An 11,175-nucleotide genomic window follows, 5' to 3' on the forward strand; every position below is an offset into this window, starting at 1 on the left:
TGCCCAATGCATTCAGTGTCCATGTTATAGGCTTTTATATGTCTCCATGTCCAGGCGTTTTAGATATTTGTTTATCGCCCTGAAGCAGTTCCTGTCCAGCTGAAAACAGGACCCATTATTGCCCTCCTCACACATCCAGGCAGGCTTCTACAGGCAGCTAGTACACTGTTTCCTCCCCAAAATGGCCTTCTATCTGTCCTTTTCCCAGTGTCCTTTGTATTTGTGGGGACAGAAAAGTGGCCTTTAGTGGGGGGTTTAGGTGGGCCAGCAAGTGGCAGAACTCTCATACACTATACTAATACTATTAATTACAACCACAACATATTATTTCCAAAGAAAACGCCACTCAAAGTTCAGTGAAAAGCAGTGAAAAGCCAGTCAAACTCTCTCCCCTGATCCTCTTCAGCTGTGCTCAGCTCGGCTCACTTCCAACCCTCCCCCACAGAAAAACTCGCCGCTGTTTTTTTATACCATTACTGTAATGTTGCCACATGCCATTGGAAAGCTACACTTCTTAGCGTTCGGGATCCGTTGGAATTACGTCGATTGCGTAAATACTCAAGGAGTAACGGGGATCTTGGTTTTGCACGTTAGTTCAGTGGTGCTAGATGAGCTAGCAGTAGATGCATGCTTCCTTCTGCGTGGGGATACAGTGCGGTGTAGTTCATCCATCCAGCCATTATCGTTATCCAGACTATATGTGTCACTCCAACAGTGATGTCATTGGATCCTAGAGTACAACTATGCATCTCTGCAGCAAGTTGAGAAAGTTAAGCCACCGGAGGTCAGAAAAAGGTTTTTCCCAGGGGATCAGTTGTAAACTTGGTTTCAGTGATGCACGACTTTTGATTTTACCATACAATCCTACCTCAAGTTCTGAATCGCTACTCACAGTCTTCTACGTGGACTTGGCTCAGTTGGTCATTGAGCAACTCTTTGTGTCCAAGAAATTGTCCTATTTAATTACCTAGAAATCAGGCATACAAAAGCAATATAGCCGACAGTCCAGGGTTCGCAGTCCTGTCCGCGGTTACACATTGGCAAAAAAACTTGATCTTTCCCGAACCAAGTACAGCGAAACATAACATACTGCCTAAACATAATCACGATCAGTTTTACAGTTTTAAAGTAAGCAGTGTGTCGTAACCCCGCTAATTAATAAAAGCAGTGGCACACACAACCTCTCTTTGAACAAACACAGCTTTGCTCATTGTTTACCTCAGCTGTGAACCTCTCACTGAATGTGGGTAAACAGCACACACACACATATGCACGCTGTCTATTTGCCTCCTCTTGTAGCACTGTTCAAGGTTGGTATATAAACACAAGGTCACCCTGCTTACAACAAACTAAGCAGCAGATATACTAGCTTTTAGGCCAGGCACAAATCATTTTGCTCTTACGGTTCACTGCTGTGTTGTGTTCTAAAATGTTGTGATTGTATGTTGCATTGTGTCATGTTGCATGGCATCGTCTTGTGTTAGTGTGCATGGTGATAGCATTCTTTTTCTTTTTTTTCCTGCAACATGGAGGTCTGAGAATGTTGTGGGTTTTTTCAACGTTATCTTTATAACTAATTTGCAAACGTTTTGAGGGTTTAGTGTTGTGCATTTAAAGCCAGCATCGTATATTCATTCTATACACATAGTAACTGTGTTTGTGATACAGGGTGGTATCTCAGTGGAGAAGCCAAAACAAATCGTAAAAATATAGATATTTGGAACATTTTAAACTGTATAGTTTAAAACAACAAGTCAGTTGTTCTACACAGTCTCCGATAACAAGGTGTTGTCATATTTTCAATTCGTTGTAGCCAATACCAAGCATTTTTAAAACAATGTTCAGCTCTGTATAAAGGCCGTCTTTAACTGCAAGCTCAGTCCTAGGTGGATACAAGGAGTGATGAGCCACAGTGACATCAATCTCAAACTGCATCTCCCCCCTAACATGGGAGTCTTGAGTTCTGACAGGCCGCTTGGCAACCAGCTGCCAATAAGAACCACCTGTGTGTTGACGCTATTATGTTGTCACGTCTACGTCTTCGTCTTTTTTATCGTGCAGCCGTTTAGACAATTTATTTTCAAGCTAAATTACATTACATTGCATTTAGCTGACGCTTTTATCCAAAGCGACTTACATGTTTTGCTCTATACACCGCAGACACAGCAACGGGGAGCAATTCAGGGTTAAGTGTCTTGCTCAAGGACACATCAACATGGACTTGAGGGCACAGAAGACGCGCGACCAGATTACATGCAAAGTCAATGCACAGACGCGATAGGTTGCGAAGACGCGTTTTTTTTCGTGGGGCGGCGCGATGGACGCACTTGAGGCGGCGCGAACAGAGCGAAGGACGCGGCGCGAATTCGCGCGAGTTGAAATATCTCAACTCCGGCGTTTCATGTTCCGACATTTTTGGGACTTCCACAGCAAGTATAACGCAGAACTAGTGGTTACTTATTCCATGGTCAATAGCGGAAATGAAAGCTCTTTTCATGGAGAGAAAGCAAAGGAGATAAGCCACGCCCCCTTTGACGCGGCTCGAATATTCGCACCGCCTTCGCTGTGAACACCCTTTTATTGTGGAGCAAGTAAACTGCCAGGTAGACGGTGTGAACGCAGCATAAAGACTCGGACACTGCGTCTTCTCTGCCCTCAAATTCATTTTTCTCAATGTAGGCTAGCTATCCCAAGCTCCTATTTTTCAGGGTCTGCTTTTAACTACAACTACCCCTGATGTCTCAGAGGTCCAAAGGAAAAAAAATTAAAAATTCTTTACAAATAATTAGTTTTGAGTTTCTCTTGTGTTAAGAGGTTTAGTGACTATACCCCAAGGATGTCAAACTCAGATTGGATGTTTTTTAGGGGCACTTTAAATACTGAGGGTCTGAAGTGTATACGGTAGCAATGTGCTGTCACACTGTCGCTGTAGGTTATTTGTGTGGAATAACATGAAGACATTGGTGAGTTTATGTGTGTGTAAATATGTGTATGTGTATATAATGTCTTGTCTGGGGTTTTTGTCTCGTAACTTCCTGTTTCAGGTCACTTGCCCTTCCTCATGTGTCACTGGTCTGATTGTCTCCCCTGATTCCTGAGTGGTTCCACCTGTTCCCCATTGCCCTCATGTGCTTATAGACTGCGTCTTCCCTCTGTCCTGTGCCAGTGTTTTTCCTTGCCCATGCACCAAAGCCAGCGTCCACAGTCCTAGTTAGAGTTTTCCCGAAAGATTTTGTGCGCAAGTTGTTTTTTTCCCTGCTTTTCTTCCATCCTTCGGGAGAGTTTTATGTTTGAAGTTTTTGTAAGAAAGTTGTGTTCACAGCTTTATGGTCTTTTCACTCGTCGAAGAGGATCTAAGGAAATAATAATAAAGTGCGCCTGTACGGATATCCCCTGCATCTGGGTCCTCCTTTCAGTCCAGGCCTCACATTACACTTTGGCCAGTGTGGACCCAGCAGGAATAGAACAGCTCACGGCAGCCCTGCGAACCCAAGAAGTCCATCTGCACGACCATCTGGTGCAGACGACTACAGCCCACGAGCCTCCGGAAGTAGCAGCTGATACACCCGTGAGGCCCGCCCTGACTGTCCCGGTCGTCGGGTCAGGAAGTGAGTTAGCCCCACCAGCGCAATTCTCTGGAGAACTAAGGTTATGTAAAACATTCCTTATAGACTGCTCCATACACTATGAACTAAACCTCCATGCTTTTCCCACTGACCAATCCAAGATTGCATTCATGATTTCCCACCTTACCGGAAGAGCCAAAGCCTGGGCCTCGGCAGAGTGGGCCCGGGATTCCCCAGATTGCAGATCCCTCGCAGAGTTTGAAAAGGCGCTGCAGAAGACTTTCGACCCGGTAACGAGCGACCGGGAAAAGGCTCAGGAGCTGAGCGGGCTGAAACAGGGCAGCGACTCTGTATGACTACGCCATCCGTTTCCGCACTTTGTCAGCGGAGAGTGGCTGGAATACAACAGCCTTATTTAACGTTTTTCTGAAGGGGCTGGCAGCTCCTATCCAAGACCTTCTGGTCCCCTTGGACCTACCCACAGATCTCGACTCACTCATCGCACTCGCAATTCAGACGGACAACCAAACCCGCCAACTCAGGCAGCAACACCTCACGAGACCCACAAGGATGGAGAGACCCCTACGCACTCAAGCACCAGGATGGTCGACCACCCGTCGATCGCCACCAGAGCAGCGTCGTTATCCCCCTCTAGAAGGAGAGGGCGAGCCCAGGCAGCTAGGGAGAGCCCGACCAGCACCCGAGGAGCGACAGAGACGTCTACAGGGGGGCCGCTGCTTTTACTGTGGTGAACCCTGTCATCTCGTCGCTAACTGCACTGCCAAAAGGACTATGGTGGTGAGTGAATTCAAGGTTTCCGGCATCACCGCACATACTCTCACGACAGTCCAGGTAATGCACCACACCACCACTGAACTCAAGGCGCTCATAGACTCGGGGGCTGATGAAAGCTTGATGGACGGGGAACTAGCAGAACAGCTGGGCCTTAACACAGAACTTTTAGCTAATCCCATCAGAGCTAAGGCCCTTAATGGACAGGAACTTTTCACAATCACACATCTCACAGCACCGCTCAAACTGTGCATTGACAATCACCAGGAGAACATTCGCTTCTATGTATTCAAGTCACCTTTACAGACTCTAATTTTGGGACAGCCATGGTTATTTCGCAACAATCCCCATATAGATTGGAGAACAGGAGAGATCCTGGGCTGGGAAGGGGACTGTGTGAGCGACTGTCTGAACCTCTTGGTTCGGGAAAAGGGCGTCGCAGGCATTAATTTGATCTCTGTCAGTCCCGCCGCAGATCCCAATTACCCGGACCTGAGCTCTGTGCCTTCCTGCTACCACCACCTCAAAGAGGTTTTTAACAAAGCCAAAGCTCTATCACTCCCTCCACACCGACCCTATGATTGTGCCATTGAGCTGATTCCAGGCTCAACCATTCCCAAAGGCCGCCTGTATGCGGTTTCTGGGCCAGAGAAGGGGGCCATGCGGGAGTACATTGAAACCTCCCTTAAAGCGGGGCTGATTCACCCCTCGTCATCGCCAGCTGGAGCTGGTTTCTTCTTTTTGGGCAAGAAGGATGGCTCCCTAAGACCTTGCATTGACTACAGCCCACTCAAGGACATAACTATAAAGAACCGCTAACCACTTCCTCTTATGTCATCTGTGTTTGACCAGCTCCAACAGGCCAAGATCTTCACCAAGTTGGATCTTCGCAAGGCCTATCACTTGATACGGATAAGGGAAGGTGACGAATGGAAGACCGGGTTTAATACACCTAGTGGGCACTATGAATACAAAGTCATGCCTTTTGGCCTCACCAATGCTCCTGCCGTGTTCCAGGCCATGATTAATGATGTGCTAAGAGACTTTCTTGACCATTTTGTGTATGTCTATCTGGATGACATACTTATCTACTCCCCTGACCTGCATACACACAAACACCATGTGACTCAGGTATTGAAAAGACTGCTAGAAAATAAACTCTATGTCAAAGCAGAAAAGAGTGGATTCCATGCCGACACTGTCTCCTTCCTGGGCTTCATCGTAGCCCCTGAAAGAGTGCAGATGGACCCGGCTAAAATTAGCGCTGTGGTCGATTGGCCTACACCTGATAGCCGCAAAAGGTTCCCAAGGCCCCCATCCTCACCCTGCCAGACCCTCGACGACAGTTCGTGGTAGAGGTGGATGCCTCCAACGAAGGGGTCGGGGCCATACTCTCCCAGCGGTCAGAGCAGGATGGTCAGGTGCATCCTTGTGCTTTCCTGTCACGGCGGCTATCCAAGGCGGAGCGGAACTACGACGTTGGTAACTGGGAGTTGCTGGCGGTCAAACTCGCGCTGGAGGAGTGGAGGCACTAGCTCGAGGGGGTGCACCATCCATTCATTGTCTGGATTGATCATAAGAATCTAGAATACATCAAGAAAGCCAAAAGACTCAATTCTTGCCAGGCCAGGTGGGCGCTATTTTTTTTTTTTTTTTTTTTTTTTTTTTTTTTTTTTTTTTTTTTTTTAACCGATTCTCCTTTTCTCTCTTATACAGGCCGGGGTCCCGAAACGTCAAGCCAGACGCCGTGTCTCGTCTCTTCGACCCTGAGCCTGTTGCCAAGGACCCAGAAACGATCCTCCCACGTACCTGTGTGGTTGGAGCACTGACTTGGCAGATAGAAAATGAGGTTAAGCAGGCTAATGGTGAGGCTCTGTCACCTAGTGGGTGCCCAGAGAATCGCTTGTTTGTCCCGGTTGATTTGAGCCCACAGGTGATCCACTGGGCCCACACCTCACTGCTTTCCTGCCATTCAGGAGTTCGAAGAACGATGTTCGCTATCGCCCGGAGGTTCTGGTGGCCCTCCATGGAGCCGGAGGTCCGGGAGTACGTAGAGGCATGTTCGGTCTGCCCTCGAAACAAGACGTCCTCCGGGTCACGCATGGGTCTCTTGCAGCCACTTCCCATCCCCTCCAGACCGTGGTCCGACATCTCAGTGGATTTCGTCACAGGGCTTCCGGCCTCTCAAGGTAACACCACTGTCCTCACAGTGGTGGACAGATTTTCCAAGATGGCTAGCTTCATCGCTCTGCCAAAACTGCCCTCCGCCAAAGAAACGGCGGAGATCATGATGATCAATATTTTTAAGGTTCATGGATTTCCCAAAGACATTGTCTCGGACCGGGGTCCCCAGTTCGTCTCCCGGTTCTGGAGGGAGTTCTGCCGGCTCATCGGAGCTAAGGCCAGCCTGACCTTGGGTTATCACCCAGAGGCCAACGGCCAGACCGAACGTCTCAACCAGCATCTGGAAACTGGCCTCCGGTGTCTGGTGTATCAGAATCCCTCGACATGGAGCAAACACCTGATCTGGGTCGAGTATGCCTACTGCCCACCTCGGCCACAGGTATGTTGCCGTTCAAGTGTGTGTTTGGTTACCAGCCCCCTGTTTTCGCAGACAACGAGCCAGAGGTGTCTGTACCCTCCACCCATGCCATGGTTCGCCGCTGCCACCGCATCTGGGCAGCCGCCACGCAGGTATTGATTCGCCAAGGGGACCGAGTCAAGAAGAGAGCGGACCGCAAGAGACGACCCGCCCCCGCCTACCAGCCAGGACAGAGAGTGTGGCTCTCCGCCAGGGATCTACACCTTAAGGCCCCATCCAAGAAGCTGGCGCCGCGGTTCGTGGGTCCGTTCTCCATCACCAAGCTCATCGGCCCTGCAGCAGTTCGACTTCGCCTGCCCCGATCCCTCAGTGTTCACCCCACCTTCCACGTAAGCCGGGTCAAGCCCGCCAAGGAGAGTCCGATGGTTCCAGCCGCTGCCCCTCCACCGCCCCCAGAAGTGATAGAAGGCGGTCCGGTGTACAAGGTCAAGCAGTTGCTGGCGGTTCGCAACCGGGGTAGGATATGGTCCTGAGGAGAGGCAGTAGGTCCCGTCTCACTACGCTGTCGACTCTACCCTCATCACAGACTCCCATAGGGACCACCCTGACCAGCCTGGGCCGTCAGGAGTCGGCCCTAGAGGGGAGGGTACTGTCACACCGCGGTGAGGGTTGTCTTGTCTGGGGTTTTTGTCTCGTAACTTCCTGTTTTATTTTGAAGCCTGACCCTCCTCTTGTTTCAGGTCACTTGCCCTTCCTCATGTGTCACTGGTCTGATTGTCTCCCCTGATTCCTGAGTGGTTCCCCATTGCCCTCATGTGCTTATAGTCTGCGTCTTCCCTCTGTCTTGTGCCAAAGTGTTTTTCCTTGCCCATGCACCAAAGCCAGCGTCCAGTCCTAGTTAGAGTTTTCCTGAAAGATTTTGTGCACAAGTTGTGTTTTTTTTGTTTTTTTTCCCTGTTTTTCTTCCCTCCTTCGAGAGCATTTTATGTTTGACGTTTTTGTAAGAAAGTTGTGTTCACAGCCTAATGGTTTTTTCATTTGTCGAAGAGGATCTAAGGAAATAATAAAGTGCGCCTGTACGGATATCCCCTGCATCTGGGTCCTCCTTTCAGTCCAGGCCTGACATATAAATATATAAGTCCAATATTCATATTATTTTAGCTGTTATATTTGGTTTCCAACAAATGAATGGCTGAAGGCTGATGAGAATAAGCATCTCACAATACCAGAAATGAATTTAGTCAATATCAATTCCAGGAACATTTCAAGATGCTCGAAACCCAATGCATCCACGATTTTAAAAAACAACAACAATACATCCCATGTATAAAGGGTCTTCAACATAGACCCTTTATACCAATGGATACGTTTGAATGGTTTCTTTCTTTATCAAGGATGGTAAGATTATCAGTGTCCACCTATCAGAGGCGGAGGAGGGCGGGTCATGCCTTTTTTTTATAGTAAGATTCGTAATATCGTTTGAACAAGAGTTAAACGTTTGTGTTCATACACATTTGTGCAAGGTACCCCCTTCATATACATAGTTGTTTGAGTGATAATATAAACACACACAAAAAACATCCACACAATTCAACATTCTCTCACAAACACACACAGAGCAAGCGTTAAGTTTTCTGCTGAGTTCATGACTTGTACCTTGTTCTTTATCTTTATAATCTCATTATTACTCGACGTTTTGGCAATAGTGTCCTTGTTACATTCACGGCGATAAAGAATATTTAATTGAATTAGAGAATATTGATTATAGCGACTTTAAATTAAACGTCCTGAAAGCACAAAACTGGTGCATGCAAAGTCAGACGTGAAGGATTAAGATAACTCATTATTGCCTTTGTCATAATCATACAAACAAATACAGATGAACCCTCCACAACTGATGAGGGAGAAAGCGAGAGGCAGTGCAGAGGCAGGGCACTGCAGTTGTAATGTCCTTGTTGTGGAGAAATTGTGTGTTGAACATAAGCCACTGGGATGTGAGCTAATTAGCCAAGGTTGGGTGGAAGGTGGGGGGGGGCGCCAAGGTCAAACCCATGAGTGTGCACGTGCTACCGATTCCATACAGCAAGTCCCCCAGTGCCACTCTTGATGGGTTTCCTTCGTTCAGTCTCCTCACTATTAAGACCTTCACGTTGGCCAAACACACCCTTCGTTCCCTTTATCTCGCTGTCTTACAGCAAGCCACAAAGACTTTACTCGACAGTTGTGTCACGTAAATGCATTTAGACAAAGCGGCGATTAAAATGGATGAAGGCGATTTACCTGCCTTCATCCCTCTCTTGCCCTTTCATTGTTGATCTCAGCTTGACCTTGCCGATCTATTCAGATCATTTGAATGTATGTCACACAATGAAATAATGTTGCTTTTTGTGTGTGTGTGTGTGTGTGTGTGTGTGTGTGTGATGTGTGGAAAGGCTACTGAGTGAAATATGAACTGCTGCGGAGTAATAATTCATGTCCATCCTATCTCAGTCTTTATTGGTCTCACAGTGACTACAGTATGAATATTTTTGCTTCACCGCATATCGAGGACAGGGTCATGTTTGCATAAGGAAGTAAATTATGACACTAATAACAATGTCAGCGTGCCAGGAAGAGTCGTGGGAGGAGATGAGGGAGAGTGGAAAACAAGCAAAGGTTAACATATAGGGAAGTCCAAGATGAGGGAAAAGACATTGTTGGTTGAAATAAACATTTTAAATAAGAATAAGGTGAATAAAGAAGTCTGAATAGTCTTTTCTCTTTGAGTGATGAAATACAGTGAGAAAAAAGTTCTCATTAAATTTGTCAGTGAGGTGTCCTTCATTTGAGACCTGCGCACCTTGAGCAACAACAAACACATTTTCAGACTTCTCTAAGTGACTCGTCGGCAGGCGGTGAGTCATGCTGTCTGACTTTGCTTCTGTGATACTTGTGTGATTAAAGATCCATAAGCCTTGAAAACGCAATGTTTTCTTTCTTTTAATATGTCAACTTTCTTCTTTGGAGTTGAAGCTGTGAAATTACTCATCTGGAAACCTCAGAAATCACAAACTATTATTTTTCTTTTTGCATACTTCTGCTCCCTTGCATGTCTGAAGGCAATATACAGGTAAAAGCCAGTGAATTAGAATATTTTGAAAAACTTGATTTATTTCAGTAATTGCATTCAAAAGGTGTAACTTGTACATTATATTTATTCATTGCACACAGACTAATGCATTCAAATGTTTATTTCATTTAATTTTGATGATTTGAAGTGGCAACAAATGAAAATCCAAAATTCCGTGTGTCACAAAATTAGAATATTACTTAAGGCTGATACAAAAAAGGGATTTTTAGAAATGTTGGCCAACTGAAAAGTATGAAAATGAAAAATATGAGCATGTACAATACTCAATACTTGGTTGGAGCTCCTTTTGCCTCAATTACTGCGTTAATGCGGCGTGGCATGGAGTCCATGAGTTTCTGGCACTGCTCAGGTGTTATGAGAGCCCAGGTTGCTCTGATAGTGGCCTTCAACTCTTCTGCGTTTTTGGGTCTGGCATTCTGCATCTTCCTTTTCACAATACCCCACAGATTTTCTATGGGGCTAAGGTCAGGGGAGTTGGCTGGCCAATTTAGAACAGAAATACCATGGTCCGTAAACCAGGCACGGGTAGATTTTGCGCTGTGTGCAGGCGCCAAGTCCTGTTGGAACTTGAAATCTCCATCTCCATAGAGCAGGTCAGCAGCAGGAAGCATGAAGTGCTCTAAAACTTGCTGGTATACGGCTGCGTTGACCCTGGATCTCAGGAAACAGAGTGGACCGACACCAGCAGATGACATGGCATCCCAAACCATCACTGATGGTGGAAACTTTACACTAGACTTCAGGCAACGTGGATCCTGTGCCTCCCATAGTCTGGAGGAGGACAGGAGAGGCACAGTTTCCACCATCAGTGATGGTTTGGGGTGCCATGTCATCTGCTGGTGTCGGTCCACTCTGTTTCCTGATATTTTTAAGATATTTAAAATGTCAGGCTCTGTCCTTACTTTGAATGGTGACACGCTAAAAACAGTACTGGGGCACAATGACAGGCTCACTCTGACGAGAGGCCTGGATCTGTGTGTGTTGGAGCTTCATGACCAGATGTGTTGTGAGCACTGTGTGTGCGCTCACCGATGACTACTAATTGAGGTTTTAAAGCATGACATATTTCACCCGTATGAATCTAATCCCACATTCTTTTATTACCAGATGTATTTTTCCAATCAGGCTCCTTCCTTTCTACCCAT

The sequence above is a fragment of the Taurulus bubalis genome (assembly GCF_910589615.1).
Source record: "Taurulus bubalis genome assembly, chromosome: 15".
Lineage (NCBI taxonomy): Eukaryota > Metazoa > Chordata > Actinopteri > Perciformes > Cottidae > Taurulus > Taurulus bubalis.